At 45.6% G+C, this 24128-nt stretch overlaps 1 protein-coding gene across 3 annotated transcripts in view; it reads right to left on the bottom strand.

The window, feature by feature from the left end:
* The window catches only part of LOC147121079 (suppressor of cytokine signaling 5-like), a 45644-nt gene extending 29078 nt beyond the window's left edge, over positions 1 to 16566 (bottom strand). For all 3 annotated transcript variants that reach the window (XM_085980584.1, XM_085980587.1, XM_085980588.1), the window contains exon 1: positions 16218 to 16566. The gene's annotated coding sequence lies outside the window, so the exon portion shown is untranslated. The remainder of the gene's footprint in view (positions 1 to 16217) is intronic.
* Between the last annotated feature and the right edge of the window lie 7562 nt (positions 16567 to 24128).

The raw sequence follows: 24128 nt of genomic DNA, 5'->3' as shown, positions 1-24128 counted from the left end.
CGGAGATTGGAGATGGAGTCCAAGCCACCAGAATTTGTTGATCAGATAAAATTACTGGCACACCGCCACCCAATATATTGAAGCTGTGGTCCTCATACTGTAGACAAAATGTTTACAGCAGGCCTTCAAAGTTGGAGACATTGCTGGATAATTATAATAACTGCTGAGCCCCTACACCAATCCTCTTAGCAGCCACCCCATCAGCTGGAAGTCAGGGGAGAAGTTATTATAACCACTAACAGTATCATGTAATCTTTTTTGCATTATATACCATTTTCAGACCCAATTTCTGAGACATTCAAATAGATGACTTCGGCAATTTGCATTCTTCAAACAGTTCCTTTGTGTATGTAAGAGGGAGGAAGACAATACCAGAATAGTACCTGGAGATAGCCATTAGCTTACAAGGGGAAGCAGCTTAGTTTGGCCTGCTCGGATACTAAATCACATCAAGTTGCCTATGGTTATTGAACAACGATGAACAAAACAGAACTTAAGAGGTTAATATTCTGGTACTGGATTGCAGAGAAAGAATCTAGTTATTCTTCAATCCCTGCCTCCCCTTCAAAGAAAGCCAAGAGTATATTTGGACACGCTCAGTTCCATCTGACATTCCCACATTATGGCAATGGAAGGGATTTTGCGGAGCTGAAGCACCCACATAACATTCCTTACAGTAAGCCCCAGTAAAACAAATGAGCAGCTCGCTGTTGGATTGCAGGAAAAACAATTCATACTGTAATTCAATTACCGACACCACCCTCCATAATACTACCTGGTAGAAAATGTGGACTTTCTAAACCATACTGGACAGCACATTAACTAAATTCTTTTGCAGACAAGATGCTTTTATGCCCAAATTATAGCAACGGAACAGAAAGCTCATTTGAAGATATCACATATGCCACTTCGACGTCCAGAGCCAATTCTACCTGCAGATATGAATTGCTTTACCTCCACAACCAAGTTGTTCTTCTCTTCTTAGGCAGTCCCTTGGAACAGAGGATGACTTGCTTCCACATTAAAAATATGAGTTCTCAGGTGACTGATGAGTCCAATGCGGGACCTACAGTCTCTGTCACGGGTAGGGCAGACTGTAGTTGAAGGGGCGGGTGGGTAGAGTGCTTGGGTTGACGTGCGCTGCTTGCGCTTGCTCCCGGCAAAGAGACTCGAAGTGCTCACCGCCTTCCCGGGTGCTTCTCCTCCACTTTGTGCAGTCTTGGGCCAGGGATTCCCAGGTGTTGGTGGGGATGTTGCACTTTTTCCAAGGAGGTTTTGAGGGTGTCCTTTAAGTGTTTCCTCTGCCCACTTCGGGCTCTCTTGCCGTGTTGGAGCTCCGAGTAGAGCGCTCGTTTTGGGAGTCTCGTGTCGGGCATGCGGACAATGTGACGACCAAGTGCCCTATTTATCTCAGCACAATGGGCTGAGAACAGATGCCCACATCCCATATTCAGCCCATCGAGTCTGTGCAAACACTTTGAAAGAGCAATTCAGTTAGTCCCACTCCCCCGCTCTTCTCCCATAGCCCTACAATTCAGTTAGTCCCACTCCCCCGCTCTTCCCCCATAGCCCTACAATTCAGTTAGTCCCACTCCCCCGCTCTTCCCCCATAGCCCTACAATTCAGTTAGTCCCACTCCCCCGCTCTTCCCCCATATCCCTACAATTCAGTTAGTCCCACTCCCCCGCTCTTCCCCCATAGCCCTACAATTCAGTTAGTCCCACTCCCCTGCTCTTCCCCCATATCCCTACAATTTTTCTCCAAATATATATCCAATTCCCTTTTGAAAGCCACTATTGAATCGGTTTCCACCACCCTATTGGGCAGTGTATGCCAAACCCTAACCACTCGTTGCATAAAACATTTTCCTCATGTCACCCCTGGTTCTTTCACCAATCACCTTAAATCTGTGTCCTCTGGTCATCAACCCTTCAGCCATTGGATACAGTTTGTCTTCATTTATTCTCTCTAAACCCTTCATGATTTTAAACACCTCTATCAAATCTCCTTAGCCTCTCTGCTCCAAGGAGAACCCCAGTTTCTCCAGTCTATACACGCAACTGTAATCCCTCCTCTCTTCTGTAACCTCTCGAAAGCCTTCACATCCTTCTGAAAGTGTGGTGCCCAAAATTGGACACAATACTCCAGCTGGGGCCGAACAAGCGTTTTATATAGGTTTAGTATAATCTCCTGTCTTTTCTACTCTATGCCTCTATTTGTAAAGTCCAGGATCCCATATGCTTTATTAACCCTCCTGTTAGTCCTCCCACCTTCAAAGATTTGTGTACAAACACCCCCAGTCTCTGTTCTTGCACCCCTTATAAAATTGTACCATTTAGCTTGTATTGTCTCTCCTCGTTCTTATTAAAATGTATTACCTCTCATTTATCTGTGTTGAGAATTTCATCTGCCATGTGTAAAGATTGTAAAGTTCTACCTACCTTTGCCAAACAAAATTACTTTAAAAGAATTTTCTTAACGGTGCTGAATACGAAGACAGTGGACATCAACAGAGATCAAAATCTGACCAGCCCAATCCAATGTAAGCTTAGTCTTTTTCTGCAGATAAACTATTGCCCATTTCACCCATCGGACAACCTACTGAGGAAAAAGCACCGTGCTTGTATGGAGTGCAACTCCAGGATCAAACACAGAACACCAGCTTCAGACTTTTGTAAACTGCCACCTTTAATTCTCTAATGCCATCTTTTAGAGATTGGAAAATTTAAGATGAGAACACAAGTCACCTCAGCTGCCTCAAAGGCTTCCAGTTAAAAGTATAATAACCCAACACAACTTTTGCACTCTGCTAATGTTGAAACCCAGGTTTAACCCCACGCTTCCAGTCTAAGACTGCTAGTTGCAGATTACAATTCACTGCCTCCAACACCCGTGTTGTACTGCAAGATGCCCTTCACCATGAAGCACACCCTGGCACCAGCAGAAAACTCAGCACGAGCAGCAGCAGCCGCACTTTATGAGGACTGCTTCTTCATAAAGGCAGGTCTGGTGGGGGACTGGGATTTCCATCCCGGAACCAATTCCCAGACAGGCAAGAAGCTCGCCTGCTGCTTTTAAAGCTCTCGAGCCAGGTCCATTTGGCCACTGAATAACCTATCAAAAGAAAAGCAGTTGTACAAGCTTTTTTTGCAAGTCTTGTGGATACCCAGAGATCCTCAGCCATGTAGAACGACTATGCTTTAAGTAGTCATCCTGGTCCTTGCGTCAGAAACATTCACAAATACAGTTATACCATCTTAGCTGTGTGACCAATTACCTTATCCATAATTGTTAGCTCTGAAAAGAATTATGTGGCAGCTGTGTCAATCATGGGTAAGTGCACACAACTTTCACCCAGCAATTAGCCAGATAAGAAGTTATATGCAGTCAAAGGTTCCCTTGTGAATACATTCTGCCCCCATGTGTCCGGTTGTTTTTATTCTTGCTGAATGGGAGGCTTCTCATTTTGTACTTGGGGGGGGGGGGGGGGGGGGGGGGGGGGGGGGGGAACCAAACAGGCTTACACAGGTAGCTGTGTAAATCAGAGTGCCCTCAGATATGGAGTCTTCATAGAACCTATTCAACCTCCCACATAGTCTTTGTGGAAACTCACACTGGAGATTTTAATTGGAACCGGATAAATATTTGACCAAGATATCTAAATGGTGCATTTACAGGCAGTAATACTGTAAAGTAAACATGATGGTGCTATTACCTCCAGAGTGCATTGGACCACGCTAAAATATGGAATTCCCAGATTTATTCAGAGGCAGTCGCCCCCAAGGACTAACTGCCTTCCATTTTTCTATCTGTGGGCAGGCTGAGTGCTTAGCCAGTTGTGTTGTTTATGATTCTTGTTCGCTCATCTGTACAGAAATCAGAAAAGCCCCACAGCTAGAGATAAGTGATACTTTGCAATTTACAGAAATCTACATATGCAAAAGCAACAAAAAAAAATTGGACTAGGTTTCACCATTACATAAACCAGTTCTAGAGTTGAGGGCGAGCTGCTCTATCGACATGGCAGCCCATACACTGGAATTCGTTTTCTGTAAGGTGACCAACACAAGCCAATCATTCTGTGGGACATTAGCAAGTAAACTCAACAACCGTCAGGATTCTTGTAAATCTCAACTGACAGGAGAGCCAAAGCCCTTCAGATAATACCAAAAGCTATACTGATGGAGACTATGAAATTAGTTGAGTGACAGCCCAAGACTCAGGCATAATGTTCACACAATCTGTGCTGGTGTGGGGAAACACTGGCCCCAATATTTACTGAGGTAGGGTTTCAGAGTGGGGGGGGAGAAAAAAAAAGGAGTTATGGTCAGGAACCCAGAAGTGCACATCGCCCCAAAGCAGGGGAGTTTTAGCTCTACGGCGTGTAATTTTGTTCCCCCAGGTTCATCGGCCGAAAGCCAGCCTGATCGACAAGCTTGGCTGCCTGTCAGGCGAGGAAAGTTCCAGAGAAGGCCGCAGCCAAGGAGCAGGTAGATTTAGTGGCGGGGGTGTGATCGTGGGGTGGGGAAGCTGACAGATTGGTGGCCGGGGGGGGGAAGAGGAGAAGGGAGAGAGAGAAAAAGAGAAGATTTACAGGGTAAGCTTGTTGGACATGGAGAAAACACTCCTGCTCCTCCTGGCCAACAAGCAGTACTGTAAATGCACTTACCTTATGGATACAGACCCTCTCACCTTTAATCGCCGGGTTTCCGACATCCAAGAAACCCAGCCAACACAAGTTAAAAATAGAAACCTTGTTAAAATGGAGTCATGCTGCCACCTTAAGTGCTTTCAATAACCAACCTGCCTCCCGAGAGAAGATTGGTAGCCTGTCCTTCGGCCATTAAAACCAGAAGCAAGCAGGTTCGAGGCGGGTTGGGTTCTGGTTTGAAATCTAACATTTTTACTTCTGTTTTGAGAGGGTGGGGTTAAAATTACCCCCGTTGTGTCAGTCGAATGCAAAGGGTAAGACTACTTACGATCAACATTGGAGATGGCTAGGTGGAACATAAAGGGATCCATACTTTCTCTGCAGCCATGGAGGCCAAGACAGAGTGATTTGATGAGCACATTTTTATGGGGGCCTTCCTGGAAATAATCTACAGGAAAAATTACCTCCTGCAGTTTGCTAACTCTCCACTTCTGGAAAATGGGGAATTGACTCAGTATGATCAGACTTTAAACATTACAGTAACTTTGAGAGGGGGGGGGGGGTGTTTACATTAAAAAAAAACTTAGTTACAAAAAAAAAGTTAACTAAGAAATAGAAATGCTAACTAATTTCTTCAGCTTAGTCTTACTGGCAAATTTGGCTAACAAGGGCTCAACTGTAATAAGGCTCATTTCATGTCCGTGGTGACTTAATAGTCAGTCAAGTAATAGCCAAGGATGTTAATCCAGCTCTGGAGAAGGGAAAGAGAGAAATTAAGACCAAGAAAGAATTTGCATTTATACAACATCTTTCATAACCTCAGAGCATCCCAAAGCACTTTACCACTAATAGATTACTTTTACAGTGCAGTCACTTATGTAGACAAATGTGGTAGCCAAATTGTACACAAGATCCCACAAAAAGCAAGTAAACAGCCAGATAATCTGTTTTTGGTGGTGTTGCCCGAGGGAAGAATGTTAGCCCAAGAAACCAGGGGAACTTCCAGTTCTTCGAAGAGTGCCATGGCATCTTTTACATCCATGTTAACAGGCAGATGAGGCTTCCACTTAACACCAAATTATAGCACCTCTGACAATGCAGCACTCCTTAGTAAGGCATTGAAAGTTCTGCTTAGATTACGCGCTGAAGTTTGTTTTGGGGCATGCTCTTACTCAAGTGCGAGTGCTACCATCTGAACAGAATAAACAAATTTGTGGATTTGTACAGTTACACTAATACGACCATTTCGGTGAATTGGGTGTGGTGGAACCGTTGATTAGGATCACAGCTTGCATGTCGTTGTGAAGCAAGCGGGGGGTAGTGACAAACTTGAGGGCAGCCGAATTTGAGGAGGACATTCTATAATCCCTCACGGTTGACAGTGTCGAAGGCCTCTGAGATCAAAGGTGGCCATATACAGCGGTTGGTGCTATTCCCTGCATTTCTCTTGCAATTGACGCGCGGTGAAGATCATGTCCATTGTGCCCCTTAGTGGGCGGAATCCGCATTGCGACTCTGGGAGGAGCTCTTCACCCACTGGGAGGAGGCGATTGAGGAGGATTCTTGCCTTGACTTTCCCTGTGGCAGACAGCAGGGAAACTCCTCTGTAATTACCGCAAATCGGACTCGTCACCTTTCTTGAAGATGGTCACAATTACGGCGTCTCCGAGATCCCCTGGCATGCTCTCCTCCTTCCAGTTAAGAGAAGTTAGTTCATGAATTCACGCCAGTAGTGCTTCTCCGCCATGCTTTAGTGCCTCGGCAGGGATTCCATCTGCTCCCGAGGCCTTGTTCTTCAGTTGTCGGATGGACTTTTCAACCTCATGCCGGGCTGGGGTTGTGCGGAGATGGTGGCGGGTATCATGCTGTGGGATGGAGTTGAGGACACTCGCGTCGAAGACAGAGTCACGGTTAAGGAGATCTTACGAACCGAGGTCAAACAAGGCTGTATCATCGCACCAACGCTCTTCTCGATCTTCCTTGTGGCAATGCTCCATCTCACCCTCAGTAAGCTCCCGACTGGAGTGGAGCTTAATTTACAGAACAAACGGGAAACTGTTCAACCTCCGTCGCCTCCAGTCCCGATCCAAGGTCATCCCATCCTCGGTCGTCGAATTACAGTATGCAGACAACGCTTGCGTCTGCGTTCGCTCGGAGGTCGAACTCCAAACCAGTCAACACCTTCACCGAAGCGTACGAGAGCATGGGCCTTACACTAAACATCCGTAAGACAAAGGTCCTCTACCAACCTGCCCCCACCACATAGTATTGACCCCCGATTATCAAATTCCATGACAAGGCCTTGGACAACGTGGACCACTTTCCATACCTCAGGAGCCTACTGTCAACGACGATGTCCAACACCGCCTTCAGTGCAGCCTTCGGTCGCTTGAGGAAGAGTGTGTTTGAAGACCAGGACCTCAAACCCGGCACTAAGCTCATGGTCTACAGAGCAGTAGTGATACCTGCCCTCCTGTGTGCTTCAGAGACATGGACCATGTACAGCAGGCACCTCAAAGCACTGGAGAGGTACCACCAACGCTGCCTCCGCAAGATCCTGCAAATCCATTGGCAGGATAGGCGCACCAATGTCCGTGTTCTTGCTCAGGCCAACATCCCCAGCATCAAAGTTTTGACCATGCTCAATCAGCTCCGATGGACGGGTCACATTGTCCGCATGCCTGATACAAGACTCCCAAAACAAGCGCTCTACTCGGAGCTCCAACACGGCAAGAGAGCCCTAGGTGGGTAGAGGAAACGCTTCAAGGACACCCTCAAAGCCTCCTTGAAAAAGTGCAACATCCCCATCGACACCTGGGAATCCCTGGCCCAAGACAGCACAAAGTGGAGGAGAAGTATCCGGGAAGGCGCCGAACACCTCGAGTCTCTTCGCCGGGAGCAAGCGCAGGCAGCGCACGTCAACCCAAGCACCCCACCCGCCTGCTCCGTCAACCATCATCTGCCTCACCTGTAACAGAGACTGTAGGTCCTGCATTGGACTCAGTCACCTGCGAACTCATTTTTAATGTGGAAGCAAGTCATCCTCGGTTCCGAGGGACTGCCTAAGAAGGATTTCTGTGACTGATTTATAGATCCATGGCATTAGAACCCAAGTATATACTCCTGGGTGTGTAATTAACCTCGAAGTTCTGAAATTAGGAACAAAAAGTACACTACAATTCAAGTTTAAAAAAAATCTGCATTGTCTGTTTGTATATATTACATTTAAATTAATTTCTTGGTTAGTTCTTTGAACTTGCAATGTTTATTTAAATGTCCAAGCTGTGAGATTTTCAAATGTCCATGAAGGAGAATGAAATACACAGCTAAGCAATGCAAAGGGATTTTGAACCGTTTATTGCTGATCTGTTTAAAATGTTACCGAGCTAAAAGTTGCTCGGCTGATTAAAATGCCAGCGAGTGCAGCAGAATAGACTTTTAAAGAGTAATGGTAGTTGACGAGCTGGGTACTCACCCGGTGCTCCCAAGCAGCTTTCTCCCACTAAAGGAGAACACAAACCAGTTAATCTAACAACTTCAGCAGCAAAACAAATCGATGCTGAATAGATATTATGCCAATGGGTTTAGCTACTCAATCACAGAGTTAACTCCCGACGAGCAGCAAGATAACTCCTACCTGGTCATTTAAATTTTTTTCCAGCAGAAAAATACTGCATTTCCCCCCCCCCCCCCCCCAGAAAACTCAAATTTGTAGCAGTATCACCGAGTTATATGTGATGTTTAACCATGATTCTGCCTGACACAAAAGCAACTTAAATCAATGGCTTGCTGACTGGTTGTGAGACAGAACCAGTCAACTAACCCTTAAGGTTGTACATCCCATGTTAATAGATCATGTGTAGAATCTTCACAACTCTGAATAGAATATTTTGCATAGCTATTAAGAGGATTTAGAAGTTAGAGTTACTTCTTCCTAGAAATCGAACGCTCACCATTGCTGCAAAACGCAAGTGCATCCAAAATAAATTAAGTTTAAGGAAAGGGAATTATAAATTTAACAATCCTTATCATTGATGGTACAAAGCATACAAACAATATTTTGAGTCACTGTTAGTAATAAACCAACTCAGTAAGTGTAGGTGTTGTGATCAGTTTAAAGCCTCGAGTATCTTCCTGAATAAACTGGTAAACTTTCTACAGTACGGTGAAATGAATCAACATCTTGTTGGGAGGGGGGGGGGGGGGCAATCATTGCAGCCCCAGGACATCACTGCAGGAGCTCCTCAGGACAATGGGTGTGGCCCAATCATTTTTGGCTGCTTCATTAATGGCCTGCCTGCCATAAAAGGTTAAGAGCATGGCTTTTCTCTGAGAATTCTGCAGTATTCAGCTCCATTCACTGCTCCTCCAATAATGAAGCAGCCCATGCTAGCCTACAATAGGAACAGGTCAGCTCAAGCCTGGAGGATGTCGAGTGACAGGCAACATGTGTGCCACAAGTGCTAGGCAAAGACTATTTCCAACAAGAAAAAGCCCGACCACCTCCATCAACCGTCAATGGAACCACCATGTGATGGAATACGCAGCCACAACATCACCCAAGAATCTCGGCAGCATCCAGGACAGAGCAGTTTGCTTGATCACCACCCCTGCACCATTAGTGCACAGTGGCTGCAATATATACACCATCTTGTAAGCCTCCTTGAAAAAGTGCAATATCCCCACCGACACCTGGGAATTCCTGGCCCAAGACCGCACAAAGTGGAGGAGAAGCATCCTGGAAGGTGCCGAACACCTCAAGTCTCTTCACTGGGAAGAAGCGGAAGCCAAGCGCAAACAGCGGAAGGAGCGCACGTCAACCCAAGCACCCCACCCACCCGCCCCTTCAACCACCGTCTGCCCCACCCGTGACAGAGACTGTAGGTCCCGCATTGGACTCATCAGTCACCTGAGAACTCATTTTTAGTGTGGAAGCAAGTCATCCTCGGTTCCAAGGGACTGCCTAAGAAGAAGATACACCATCTACAGGCTGTAGTGCAGCAACTTGCCTATTTTATTTTATCACCCCCACCCCACAACCTCCATTATTGAGGTGGACAAGAGCAGCAATGTCTAAAGAACACTCCTGCAAGATCCCCACGAAGTAACACACCACCTGGAATAGAACAGAAAACATCATTCCTTCATCACTTGGGTCAATACTCAAACACCATTGTGGGAGCACCATTACTAACTACCAGTGTCACCCACATTCCAAGAACAAATGAATAAAAAAGGGACTGGAAATAGACTGTCACCTGCTTTCCAAGTCCACCTGCCACTAGGCCCTCCATTTCTTACTGTTAAAGGCACATCACAAAGGGAAGCAAATTCTTCTCAAATGATCTACCACATCAAATACAGGAAACTCTCGTTTAAACGGCACCTAAATATCCAGAATTCTATATTAACCGGCAAAATTCATACTCTGAAAACAACCGGAAATGTTGCTGAGTCCGAGTCTCCCGCAGTGGCCGAGTTAGTCAGTGGGGGTAGTTCTCCAAACTGCCACTACTCGGCTTCTTGGCTCTGTCGGATGTCCGAACACCTCTATAACAGGAGTCTGACTCTCCCGCGCTGCCGGTAGTCTCTTCCGATCTGCCATTGTTAAGTAATTAAAGAGTTATGGATTACCCTCAACTGGCAGTACTGTAATTAATCAAGCATCTTCCACCATCCATTTAACACTACATTCTGTAAGCGAGTACTCAACAACTGTATACTGCACATTTCTTGATTTTTTTATTTGTTAAAAATAGCCTCAGTAGATAACCCTCTCCCTCATCCGGAATTTTTAATCAACCGGCACCATCCTGGTCCCGGATACCAAAGAGTTACCTGTAGATAGATTTTTGGACTCGAGGGGAATCAAGGCATATAGGGATCGGGCAGGAAAGTGGAGTTGAGGTCGAAGATCGGCCATCATCTTATTGAATGGCAGAGCAGGCTCAAAGGGTCATATAGCCTACTCCTGCTCCTAATTCTTATGTCCTTATCAAATACTACAACAAATTAAATTTTGCTAGGCTAGGGAGAAAGGGGATGGGGAACAAGTAGCTGCGCGCCATACAGACCAGGAAAGTCACAGAATTGAGTTAGTTCATCTTAGTCGAGGCCATTGTGCTGCCCTAACACTCTTTGGCTAGGATTCCCATTCCTGATCACTATCCAACTTCCCCTGCTGGTAATACAACAACTTGTATTTATATAGCACCTTTAATGTAGTAAAACATTCCAAGGTGCTTTGTCTGTCTGTGGGCACCAGAGAAGGGCAGGATCAGGCTTTGCCACGATGCCACACCTCTTCCCAATAAAGTTAAATTAAGAGTTTAAATGAATTATTGCTGAGCAGAATTAGGGTAATGATTGAATTTCTACTGATGTATTCAGCTTTTCCCACCCCATCAGGCTTAATAATTTGATTGAGAAGTTTGCCCGATGCATGGTTTAAGATAAGGCACTTCAAAAAAATAATTAAATCATTCTGAATGATTAATTGAAAGGGTATGAATAGCAAATTTCTCAAGTTGACTTTAAGCAACTAATGCGGGTTATTTCACACAAACTTTGTTCAAAAGATAAGTTTAGTCCTGGAATCACTGAGGATTTAGGGGATGGTTCTCCTGTCGTCATGCCTTTCATCTCGCTTCTCTCCTCTGAAATCCCTACTCCAATCCTTCATTTCTCTCCAACCTTCCTACTCTCCTGCCATCGTCCCAGGCTTGACTCCCTCTTAGATAAGCCCACAGCTTCCCTCTGTGCCTCTCTTGGCATCCTACAAAAGGCCCATCGAGGCACTCGTCGCTGCCTCCTCACGAGCAGCAACCCCAACTGTCCCATCCTCCCCTCTCGCTGACCTTCCCACCCAGTGGGGGCTAATCTTGCCAATCTCCTCCCCGTCCAACTCACCCCTCCCAGCGTGGATCCAGTGGATGCTGGCAGTGGGTCAGCCATCACCGACCTCCTCCGCATCTCCCTCCAGAATGTCTGTTTACTTGTGAACAAGGCTGTTGCCATCCATGACCTTATCGTGGATGATTGCACTGACATCATGGCCCCGACAGAAAATTGGCTAAGGGGTGATGACATCTTACCCTTAAAATGAAGCCTCCCCACCTGGCTATACCTTCCACCAGTTGCGCCGCCCAGACCACCTTGGTGGTGTGGCTCTCATCACCAAATCACACCTTGGTCCGTCCCCCTACTCCTCCAGCACCACCTTCTCCTTTGAGCATCTTATCTTGTTTAAACATTTTGTTCTCTACCGCCCACCCAAGTACCATAAAAATTACCGCGATATCTTCACTGCTTTCCTCCCTCAGCCACTGCACAGAGCGACTTCTCATCAAGTAATTTCAACCTCTATCTCAATTCACTAGCCTCCTATCCTCCCTTAATCTCTTCCTCCAAGTAAATTCTCCAACCCATGTTCACAGCCTTCCCCTCGACCTTGCCATCTCTCGTGGCCTTGCTACTCCCATCATGTCAATCGCACATAAAGCCATCTCTGACCACTTCCTCATATTACTCTCCACCCATATCATCCTTCCAGACCCCCGCCCCCCACTCCACTTCCTTCTGTGTCCGCCTCAGGAAAAAAAACTCCCAACTCTTACAACTGCACTTATGAAATCCCAACGGTCCAGCCTTTGGCCCTCCATTCACCACGACATTTCTGCAGCTACTAGTCTGCTCAACCACGCAGACTTGAACTGATATGGCGGACAACTGGTTTAACCATTCGCCGCCAGATCTGGCTGGACCACAAAGCATCATCAGGTCCTGCTCTCGACTACCAATCCTATTCACTATTCCAGAATCATTCTGGAATGCAAAGATAAGGCCCTGTTTCTATTCTCTAGAGGGGAACTTGGAGGTGGTGGCATTCCCATGTGCCTGCTGCCCTTGTCCTTCTAGCTGGAAGAGGTTGCGGGTTTGGGAGGTGCTGCCGAAGAAGCCTTGGCGAATTGCTGCAGTGCATCTTGTGGATGGTACACACTGCAGCCACGGTGCGCTGATGGTGGAGGGAGTGAATGTTTAAGGTAGTGGATGGGGTGCCAATCAAGTGGGTTGCTTTGTCCTGAATGGTGTCAAGCTTCTTGAGCGTTGTTGGAGCTGCACTCATCCAGGCAAGTGGAGAGTATTCCATCACACTCCTTACTTGTGCCTTGTACATGGTGGAAAGGCTTTGGGGAGTCAGGAGGCGAGACACTCGCCGCAGAATACCTAGCCTCCGACCTGCTCTTGTTGCCACAGTATTTATGTGGCTGGTCCAGTTAAGTTTCTGGTCAGTTGCCACATGTATGCTGACGACACCGAGCTCTACTTCACCACCACTTTTCTCAAACCCCTCCACGGTCTCCAAGTTGTCAGACTGCTTGTCCGACATCCAGTTCTGGATAAGCAGAAATTTTCTCCAATTAAATATTGGAAAGACCAAAGCCATTGTTTTCGGTTCCCGCCACAAACTCCTTTCCCTCTTCCTAACATCTGTCTGAGGCTGAACCACAATGTTTGCAACCTTGGTGTCATATTGGGCCCTGAAATGAGCTTCCGACCACATATCCGCAGCCTAACTAAGACCGCCTATTTCCACCTCCATAACATCGCCCATCTCTGCCCTGCCTCAGCTCATCTGCTACTGAAACCCCCAACCATGCCTGTTACCTTTAGACTTGACTATTCCAACGCACTCCTGGCTGGCCTCCCACATTCTACCCTATGTAAACTTGAAGTCATCCAAAACTCGGCTGCCCGTGTCCTAACTCGCACCAAGTCCCTTCACCCATCACCCCTGTGCTCGCTGACCTACATTGGCTCCCAGTTAAGTAATGCCTCGATTTCAAAATTCTCATCCTCGTTTTCAAATCCTTCCATGGCCTCGCTCCTCCCTAATCTCCTCCAGCCCATCCCCCCCCTCCCCCCACCACCCGAGATATCTGCCCTTTTGAGCATCCCTGATTATAAATTGCTCAGCCACTGGTGGCAGTGCCTTCTGTTGCCTGGGTCCCAAGCTCTAGAATGCCCTGCCTAAACCTCTCCGCCTCGCTACCTGTCCTTCCTCCTTTAAGACGCTCCTTAAAATGTACCTCTTTGACTAAGCTTTTGGTCATCTGCCCTAATTTCTCCTCATGTGGCTCGGTGTGAAATTTTGCATCTTATAATACTCCTGTGTAGCGCCTTGGGACATTTTATATGTTAAAGACGCTATATAAATACAAGTTGTTGTTGGTTCTGGTTATGAAATTACAAAAATATGGCTAGGATTACTGTTGAACGTTTGACCATCAAGTTCTCTTAGAACTTGGAAATAGATTAGAGCATTCAGATGAGGTCCAATTTTAAGCTGGGAGCATTTTTCAAATTTGAGAGAAGAGATCCAAGACACTGCCTTAAACTAAACACAAAGATTCCTCTCCTGTTGTATGCCAGGAAAACAGACGTCTTGGTCCTCAGAGGATCCAGTAATACTGCAACATGCTCAAGTGCCGATAATTTAATTGTTGTATTGTAAATGGGCAAGGCATTTTTAATTCAATGAATTATTGCCACAAAGAACAAAAGAATGTAGAAATGAGGCCATTCAGCCCATCCATCTCTTTCCATTCAGGTCCTATTTCAGTATTAGCCTTGGCTCAGTCGTATCACTCTTGTCTTTGAGTCACAAGGTTCAAGTCCCACTCCAGAAACTTGAGCACATAATCCAGGCTGACATTCCAGTGCCGTACTGAGAGAGTGCTGCACTGTCAGAGGGGCAGTCTATTAGATGAAACATTAAACAGAGGCCCTGTCTGCCCCCTCAGATGGATGTAAAAGATCCCAGTGTCCTGACCAACATTACTAAAATAAATGATCTGGTCATTTATTTTATTGCCGTTTGTTGGAGCTTGCTGTGTACAAACTGACTACCACGCTTCCTACATTACAAGTGGCTACACTTAAAAGGATGCCTCGAGGTTGTGAAAGGTGCTATATAAATATGAAAGTTTGTTCTTTCTTATGATTTACAATGGAGAAGACTTCTAGTAGCTTCCTGGAGAAATGCCATTCCAGTCACAGTTGAATTTAAACATTTAATTGGGCAAGGCATCTAGGAATTGTGGCAATAATTTTCTAGATTCCTCCCACATTTTTGGAGGTTATATATACTTTGCGCAGACATCAGATAAGAGAAATAAAAATATCTCAATTACAAGCTGAAATTCACACTATTTACCAATCCAACCATGAGTTATTTGCCATGTCTCATAGCAAGCAAAGGCTGAAGACAACTTTATTTTATTTTTTTTAAATACAGTTTTGTTTATTTTTCTGAAGCACCTCATGATACTGCATTGTTAAAAAGGGGTTATATAAACATGACAAGTTTCATAACCAAATTAGAAAATACATGTTTTGCTACAATACTTTAGTTACAAAGACACTAATTTTCACTTTAGTTTAAGGATAATTTCAAATGCCCTGAATCAGAGTATTCATAATTTGCAAAATTCTTAAAACCAAGCACTAGAAGTCTTATCAACCATGCACTTAAAAACTCAGTCTGACAGATCACAAGACACAATTAAAAAGGCAAAACGTGAACAAGCTTATTTCTAACACAATCGCAACCGAGTCAAGTGCACACACACTATATTTCAGCCCACACATTCAAAAAGATTGAAATGACAGGAAACTGACTAAGAGCAAATTTAAGCAGTAAATCTATTTACACTGAGAAACACAATCACAGTTCCTGTTGTTGGCTAGTCATATGTAAAATTCTTTTTTGATGACTTGACCAAGAAAGCAAAGGAAATGAACTTGACCTAGTTAAATTAGATTTATTCTCAGTCACATTCTATAGTCTGGGAAAAATTATAAATCACAAAGTGAAAACCAGTGACTTCTCAACTTGCTTATCTTGTGTTTTTATTCAAAGCAATTATAGAAGTCGATCATACAATGAAAAACCTAACAAGATAGTTTCAGTCATCTGCCTAATCACAAAAAAGTATCAAAGAAAAAAACCAAAAATGGGATGGCAAAGAGACTATTTATTGACTCTTCCCTTGCCCATGCACCATCTGGCACACCTGCGAGCACAGTTTTGGAGGGGGATGGGTGACAGTTATATTATTAAAGATATACATGGAGTTTGCAGCACTTTCACTTAAAAAAACTTACAAAGCATGCTCAAGGAGATATAATAACGGTTAGCTACATACATGAAATAAATATTTCAGCAAAGTGCTGGTATGCCCTGCCTGTAACAGAAGTTTCCTGCTGGCACAATCAGAGCCTTTAACCAAGGGAGGGGGGAGAGATGAGAGGGCAGGACTGAGTTCACCAATGAAGATCCGATTCCTTCCACTCCCCCCAAAAAATATCGGCGGGGTCCACACAAAAAATGGAGCACACATTCTGGGAATTGCCAATCCAGAGATATTCTTTTGAAAACACACATTTTTTAAATGTTATATTAGGTGTTTAAGATTATTTTTATTAGAAGATGCCCTAGTCCCTCCCTCCCGACTCTCGCCTTTGTCGGGAGAAAACGACTAAACGCACCGATTGTTTCACTTACCTCAACTCCCCCGCAAACGGCTCGCTTTCAGAAACATCTCAACCCGCAACGCAGCAAAAAAAAATGTTAAAAAAAGGAAAAAAATTTTTTTTCAAGAAATGAAACAGACTGGGCTCAAACTGCGGTTAAGGGAGGGAGGAAAGCCAACTCGGCGGCGGCCGGTTACCGGTGCTGGCGGTATCTGAGGGGAGAAGGCCGCGGGGGCGGCAGTGCCTGCCTAGGCCGCTGCTCTCACTCCGTTCCCCGGGCGGCTAATGGTGACCGAAAGCATTGGCAGCGGGTGAAAGGATTGGTAAACGCAGGACACCCCCTAACCTGCTGGCAGAAACTCCATGACGACGAATGATGGACGGCGCCACCCGACCAATTGCGAGGGACCCGACCCGAGACCCATGGCAACCTGAGAGCCAATGGGAAGCAGGGTGGGGCGGAGCGAGCTGAAGGTGCATGCTGAGTAATTGCAGCCAGCCACTTGCTGACTCTGTCTCTATTCCCCCCCCCCCACCCCCCCAATATCCAGGTGGAATTGATGTCTAGAGAAAGGTCTGAGAAATTGCAAGAATCTGGGAGTAGTGAAAGTGTTTTTTTTTAAAGGCGTACACGCACTACCAGCACACAGTATAAAACATTTTATGGTGAACGTTGCATAATGCAAAGGAAAACTGACAGAGATAGTGAATAGAATACCAATAGGGCATATAATAGTCATAAAAGTATTCACCATACTCAAAAGTCTGTAACAATATTGCATTTCCAGCATTTTCTGTTTTGATTTAAAAATACCAACGACAGCCTTTTACCTTTTCTATAACAAAATTGTCAGCCGCGACTCAGTGGGTAGCACTCTCGCCTCAGTCAGAAGGTTGTGGTTTCATAGTCCCACTCCAGAGACTTTAGCACAAAAATCTAGGCTGACACTCCAGTGCAGTACTGATGGAGTGCTGCACTGTCGGAGGTGCCGCCTTTTGGATGAGATGTTAATCCGAGGCTCCGTCTGCTCTCTCAGGTGGACATAAAAGATCGCATGGCACTATTTTGAAGAAGAGCCGGGGAGTTATCCCCGATGTCCTGGCCAATGTTTATCCCTCAATCAACATAAACAAAAACAGATTATCTGGTCATTATCACATTGCTGTTTGTGGGAGCTTGCTGCGTGCAATTGGCTGCCGCGTTTCCTACATTACAACAGCGACTACACTTCAAAAGTACGTCATTGGCTGTAAAGTGTTTTGGGATGTCCTGAGGTTGTGAAAGGCGCTATATAAATGCAAGTCTTTCTTTCAAACCAAAAGAATACTTAAAATAAACTTTAATTTTAAGTGTAATTTACCTGCCACCTCTAGTAGTGCATTGCCTAATGTATTGCATGAAATTGCTCTGTGCAATAATTTATTGTAATTGTTAAGACATTTCAAATAAATTTGATTATTTGCATTATTTTAATGCCATCTTACAGGTTAATGATACTTTAAAAATGGTTTACGAAAGAATTTTATGTGAACGCATTAACTAGTTTTTTATCCGAGAAATTTAAGCTCCCAAATGAGACATGGGATGATTTTAACCCTACCCGCCTGGCAGAAACTGGACGGGTGGGCAGTTAAATTGCTCCAAGATACTTAGCTGCCAGAGAGTCGATTTTAACGGCCACTTCTGGACAAGCGGCTAAGCCACCTGCCCAAAGCCGATGGAGACCTCATTCACATATGCTAATCATTGTCTGATGACGTTATCGGGCTCCAACATCAATTTTAACTTCGGCCTGAGCAGTCCTGCCAGGTGGAGGCTAGTGTGAAGAGGATCAGAAAACTGAAGAGACCCTCCATGTAAATTTGTTTACTTTCCTTTGTGGAGCTAGGAAAAGCAGGAGTGTTCCTCCGGGCCACACAAAGAGGGTTTAGGCCTTCCCTGCCCCACAGCCCCCCTCACTTCCCTACTACGATATCCCACTTCACCTCACTTACCTGAGTGCCAGTAATTTTCTGGAGGCTGGCAGTCACTTCTGCCCACTTCACACTCATTCAAGACAGGAAGTGGACCAGCACTTGGACAGTGAAAATTGCCGTAGCCTCATACTATCACAGACGGGTGGGAAACTAACTGAAATAATGGTTTCCCACCAGAAACCTGCTGGTAGTTAAAAAAAACCCCACCACCACCACAGTCTTCAATCTTACAAAGTTTTCATCGAAAACATTGGAAGTATGTTCAACATAGAGTGCCGACTGAAAATGCCCCACCAAAGGATCTCACATCTTGCCAAAAAGATCAACAACAACTTGCATTTAGACAGCACCTTTAATGTTGAAAAATGTTCCAAAGCAATTCACAGAGGTGTCATCAAAAAATAGATACCGAGCAAAAAAAAAAGAAATATTAGCAGGGTGGCCTAAAGCATGGTCAGAGATGTTTTAAGCAAAGCCTTAAAGGAGGGGAGGTGGCGGAATTTAGGTAGGGATTTTCAGAACGTGGGGCCTAGGCAGCTGAAAGCAAGGCAATCCATGGTGGAGTGAATCGGCTGAAGGATGCGCAAGTGGCCAGAGTTAGACGAACAGAAAGTTTGGAGGAGGAGGGTTGTAGTGCTGTAGAAGGTTACAGAGATAGGGAAGAGCAAAGGGATTTAAATAGGATGATGAAAATTTTAAATTAATGGCATTGGGGTACAGGAACCAATGTAGGTCAGTGAAGATAAGGGTGATAGGTAAGAGGGATTTGGTGAGGGATAGGCTATGGAGAGCAGAATTTAGGATGATCTAAAGTTTATGAAAAGTGCAAAATGTGAGGTCATCCAGGAGAACATTGGAATAGTCAAATCTGGAGGTGAGAAAGGCATGAATGCCATTTTCAGCCCTCACCGCCCCCTATCTCTGTAACCTCCTCCAGCCCTACAGCCCCCCGAGATCTCTGCGCTCCTTCAATTCTGGCCTCTTGCACATCCACGATTTTAATCACCCCACCATTGGCGACCGTGCCTTCAGCTGCCTACGCCCTTAGTTCTGGAATTCCCTCCATTCATCTCTCTGCCCCTCTGCTTCTCTCTCTTCCTTTAAGACACTCCTTAAAACCTACCTCTTTGACCAAGCATTTGGTCACTTTATGTGGCTCATTGTCAAATTTTTGTTTGATACGTTCTTGTGATGTGCCTTGGGATGTTTTATTACATTAAAGGTGATATATAAATGCAAGTTGTTGTTGTTTCAACAACAACAACAACTTGTATTTATATAGCGCCTTTAACATAGTAAAACATCCCAAGGCGCTTCACAGGAGTATTATAAGACAAAAAATTTGACACCAAGCCACATAAGGAGAAATTAGGGCAGGTGACCAAAAGCTTGGTTAAAGAGGTAGGTTTTAAGGAGGGTCTGAAAGGAGAAAAGAGGGGTAGAGAGGCGGAGAGGTTTAGGCAGGGAATTCCAGAGCTTAGGGCCTAGGCAACAGAAGGCATGGCCACCAATGGTTGTGCGATTATAATCAGGGATGCTCAAGAGGGCAGAATTAGAGGAGCGCAGATATCTCAGGGGGCTGTGGGGCTGAAGGAGATTACAGAGATAGGGAGAGGGGCAAGGCCATGGAGGGATTTGAAAACAAGGATGAGCATTTTGAAATTGAGGCATTGCTTAACCGGGAGCCAATGTAGGTCAGCGAGCACAGGCGTGATGGGTGAACGGGATTGGTGTGAGTTAGAACACAGGCAGCCGAGTTTTGGATGACCTCAAGTTTACGTAGGGTAGAATGTGGGTTTCTGCTGAAGTCGGAGCAGAGGTGGGTGATGTCATGAAGGTGGAAGTAGGGAGTCTTTGTGATGAAAAGTATATGTTGTTTGAAGCTCAGCTCATGGTAGAATAGAACATCAAGGTTGCAAACAGCCTGGTTCAACTTGAGAAACTGGCTAGGGGAGGGGGGTCGAGTCACTGGGCAGGGTACAGAGTGGAGATGATGGTGGCTGTGGTTTTCCAATGTTTAACTGGAGAAAATTGAAGCTCATACAAGACTGAATGTCTGACAAAACAATCTGACATCACAGAGGTAGTGGAGTGTTCAAGAGAGAGGTGGTGAAGACATAGAGCTGGGCGTCATTCGTGTACATGTGGAAACTGACCCCATATCTGCAGATGATGTCACCAAGGGGCAGCATATAGATGAGGAAGAGGAGGGAGGCAAGAATTGATCACTGGGGGACTCTGGAGATAATGGTGCGAAGGTTGGAAGAGAAAGCATTTCTGGAGATGCTCCAGCTATGATCAGATAGATAAGGGTGGATCCAAGCAAGGGCAGACCCATTGAACTGGACAACAAAGAATTATTATTAATACACTTTTTAGCTAGTCTCAAAAGGATGTTTGTCAATTTTTAAATGTACAACACTATATTAGATCACATGGGACACTTAAAATACAAAAGGGCTTATTTGTCTTCTGGTACACTGGCATTCCCAGAAAACATAAAAACAAGGGGAATAAAAAGAAAAAAATGCAAAAGCTGGAAATCTGAAAATAAAACAAAAATACTGGAAATACACAGCAGCATCAGCATCTGAAAATAGAAAAGAAAGGTTAGAGATTCAAGGAGAGACTGTTCATCAGAACTGAAAGGGAATGCAGGGAAGCACCCTTGATCAAAACAGAGGAGAAGGCAAAATAACAGGTAGTAGTTCTGGGCCAGATATACGACATACTAATATAAAGTGGCAGTTAATAGCTTGTGAATATATCTTTCTAAAAAGCTGGAAGGAACTGAAATGTTCTGGATGATTCATCAAAGTATCTCTGTCTGGCTTTGAAAAGGTGTTAGAAAGACAAAATGTGAACAAAAGAGCTCCAAATAGAAAGGAGTAAAGTAGAATGTGAATAAGAGAAACAGACTGGAAAATAGAAAAGACAGCTAGGGTCTGAATTTGCTAAATCAAGTGTTGCAGGAGGAGGCAGTGGGGGCTAAATTGGATAGCCCCCAAAAACGGATGCAGGGATCGCGATGGCGATTAACCCGCGGCCGTTGATTGCAATGCAGGCAGCTTCATGCTGCCTGCTCATTTAAATGATCTCAGTGTCCAGCCAGCGCTAATCGCTCTGTTCATTGGCTGGGCACATCACCAGGGAGCCAATATCGTGAGAGGCCAGCACCGGTTAAAGCTAGCCTGTACTACTTAAAGCTAGCCTGCACCTCTCAAAATGGAGGTGCATTGTAGCTGGAGCAGGTGCTGCGAGTCGTGTTGAAGAGATTCCGACCTAGGAAAGAGTGAGGAATGGCACAACAGGGGAGAGAGCGGGGTCCAAGGTTTTCGGACACTGCACTGGAGGTCTTGGTGGAGGAGGTGGAAAGGAGGAGAGATGTCCTATACCTGCAGGGTGGAAGGAGGCCCTCCAGACATATGGTCAAAAGGCAGTGGGAGCAGATAGCTATAGTGTATGTACCTTGAAGAAGGAACTATATTCTGCAGCCCCTGTATACTGCAGTACCAGTAGTGACCACCCCTGTATATAAGCCTGTGCAGTAACTTTGTATAGTAGTTCCAGTTTTGTCTCCATTCAGTAAACACCTGTTATAACCAACTTCTGCAGTCCGTGTCTCAATTACACACGGACATTACATTGGCGACGAACAGATCCGAACTTACCTACAGTTCTGCACCACCTCACGGGGATCCATCCCTGAAGCGAAGTTATTAGAGGTCGAAGCCAGAAGGAAGAAATCCAAAAAGAAAAAAAAACAAACAGAAGAAATGGGCATCGACCGTGGGCAACCGCCCTCTGATTCATCGAATTCGAAGATTTGCAGGAGAGGCTGTTGAGAGCTGGGCTTGGTTCTCCAGTCTATGGTGTTCCAGCTAATCGGGCTGGTGGCAGGTAGTACACTGATCCTTCCTGGGCTGCAGCGGGCTAGAGCTCGATCGGGTGGCTTTTCAACGGGGCCGAGCAGCGTTGTCGGGAAGAGGAGAGAGAGCGAGAGGGTGGAGCACACAGGGCGCGGCCGGGGCTACGAAGCCGGGCAGCGTACAGACCCGAGAAGAGGGAGGAAAGTGTCCCATAGGGTGTGCTCTGACGACGGGAACTGTAATTAAAATAAAAGAAAAAGAAATTAGAAGCGCAGAAAGCCGCGAGCAGCTGCAGTTTGCCACGGGGACCGCGGAGAGCGGTGTTGGCAGCAACGCGGGGGGAAGCGCGCGAAGACCATAGGGCGTCGCCATCAAGGCATAAAAACGCCAGCAACAGCGTTGACAGCAGCGGAAAAGACAGAAAGCGCGGGGGGCGCCATCTTAATCCAGCGGGGAAGAAGGAAAAGCGCTGGAGGCGCCATTTTGTTCAATCGGGGAAGAAGGCAAAGCGCGGGAGGCGCCATTTTGTTCAATCGGGGAAGAAGGCAAAGCGCGGGAGGCGCCATCTTAGATCTCCAAGATGCCGAAGACTGGCAATATCACTGCCTTCGATAATGAAATAGAAGACTGGACCACGTATGTGGAAAGAGTCGAAGTATATTGCAAGGCAAATGAAGTAGCCAATGAGAAAAAGGCATCGGTACTACTAAACTTAATGGGCGCAAGAACGTACGGCCTATTGCGAACCTGATCACTCCAGTCAAACCGATGGAGAAGAGTTTTAACGAAATTGTTGATATCCTACAGGAACACCTAAATCCTACACCGCTGCTGATAGCAGAAAGATTTAAATTCCACAAGAGAAATCAGCATAAAGATGAGAGCAATGCTGATTACCTTACGGAATTACGCAAGCTATCAAAGCATTGCCAGTTCGGAGCAGGACTGGCAGATACCCTATGGGACAAATTTGTCTGTGGACTCCTGAGTGAAGGAACCCAGAAGAGGTTACTCTCAGAGAAAGAGCTGACGCTAGATAAGGCTTTCAGCGTGGCAGTATCGTACAAAGCAGCAGCAAGGGGAGCTGCGGAAATACAGCAAAAGCCACAGGAATACGGCACCCATGAAATGACACGGGGATTTGAAAAATTTTATCGCTGCGGCAGAACAACCCATGACCAGAAGGACTGCTGGTTCAAGGACAAAACATGCAGGCAATGCGGAAAGATGGGACACATTGCACGAGTTTGCAGGTCCGGGAAGAAGACTAACGACAACAAAAAGACTACTAAGGAAAAGTACAGGAAAGTACAAAAGATGACGGACAGTAGTTCCGAAGACCAGAAGAGCGATAGTGAATCCGGGAACAAGAGACTAAGCTGTCTCAAACTACACAACGTAATCACAAAAGAGGATCACCGAACCATTTGGGTCACCCTCACGATAGCAAGGTCCCGAGTCAAAATGGAATTGGATACAGGATCAGCCCTGACCGTCATGAATCGACGAGACTACGAGCGGCTATTCTCACACATACCCTTGAAAGACACATCGATTGTCTTGAAGACATATACGGGGCAGAAAGTATACCCCAGAGGGAAAATAAGGGTGCCTGTCGAATACAACGGCAAGGAAATACAGAAATTGTACCTGTACATACTGCAAGATGGTGGACCACCGTTATTGGGATGTGAATGGATCAGAAAGATAAGTTTAGACTGGCACTCCATTCAGGCACTGACTGTGGCTGGTAAAAAGGATGACGACGTCACACCTGGACGATTGTCAAAAATCTTAGCTAACGCTAAAGAGGTATTTCAACAAGGACTGGGAACTCTTAAAGGCGTAACCGCCTCGATAAAAATAGAAGAGAATGCAATTCCCAAGTTTTTCAAAGCAAGACCGGTACCGTATGCAATTCGCCCAGCCGTCGAGGCAGAGCTGGAGAATCCGGAGAATGCAGGCGTGTTATCTAAGGTAGACTGGAGCGAGTGGGCGACACCCATCGTTCCTGTCATGAAGAAAACGTTAAACAATAAGTCTGAGGAGCCAAGGAAGGTTCGCATCTGTGGGGACTTCAAGGTGACGGTGAACCC

The sequence above is a fragment of the Somniosus microcephalus genome, chromosome 3, assembly GCF_052327205.1.
Source record: "Somniosus microcephalus isolate GS21.2 chromosome 3, FLI_Smic_1.0, whole genome shotgun sequence".
Taxonomy (NCBI): Eukaryota; Metazoa; Chordata; class Chondrichthyes; order Squaliformes; family Somniosidae; genus Somniosus; species Somniosus microcephalus.
The sequence above is the reverse complement of the archived record's forward strand: the minus strand, read 5'-3'. Positions and strand labels throughout refer to the sequence as shown.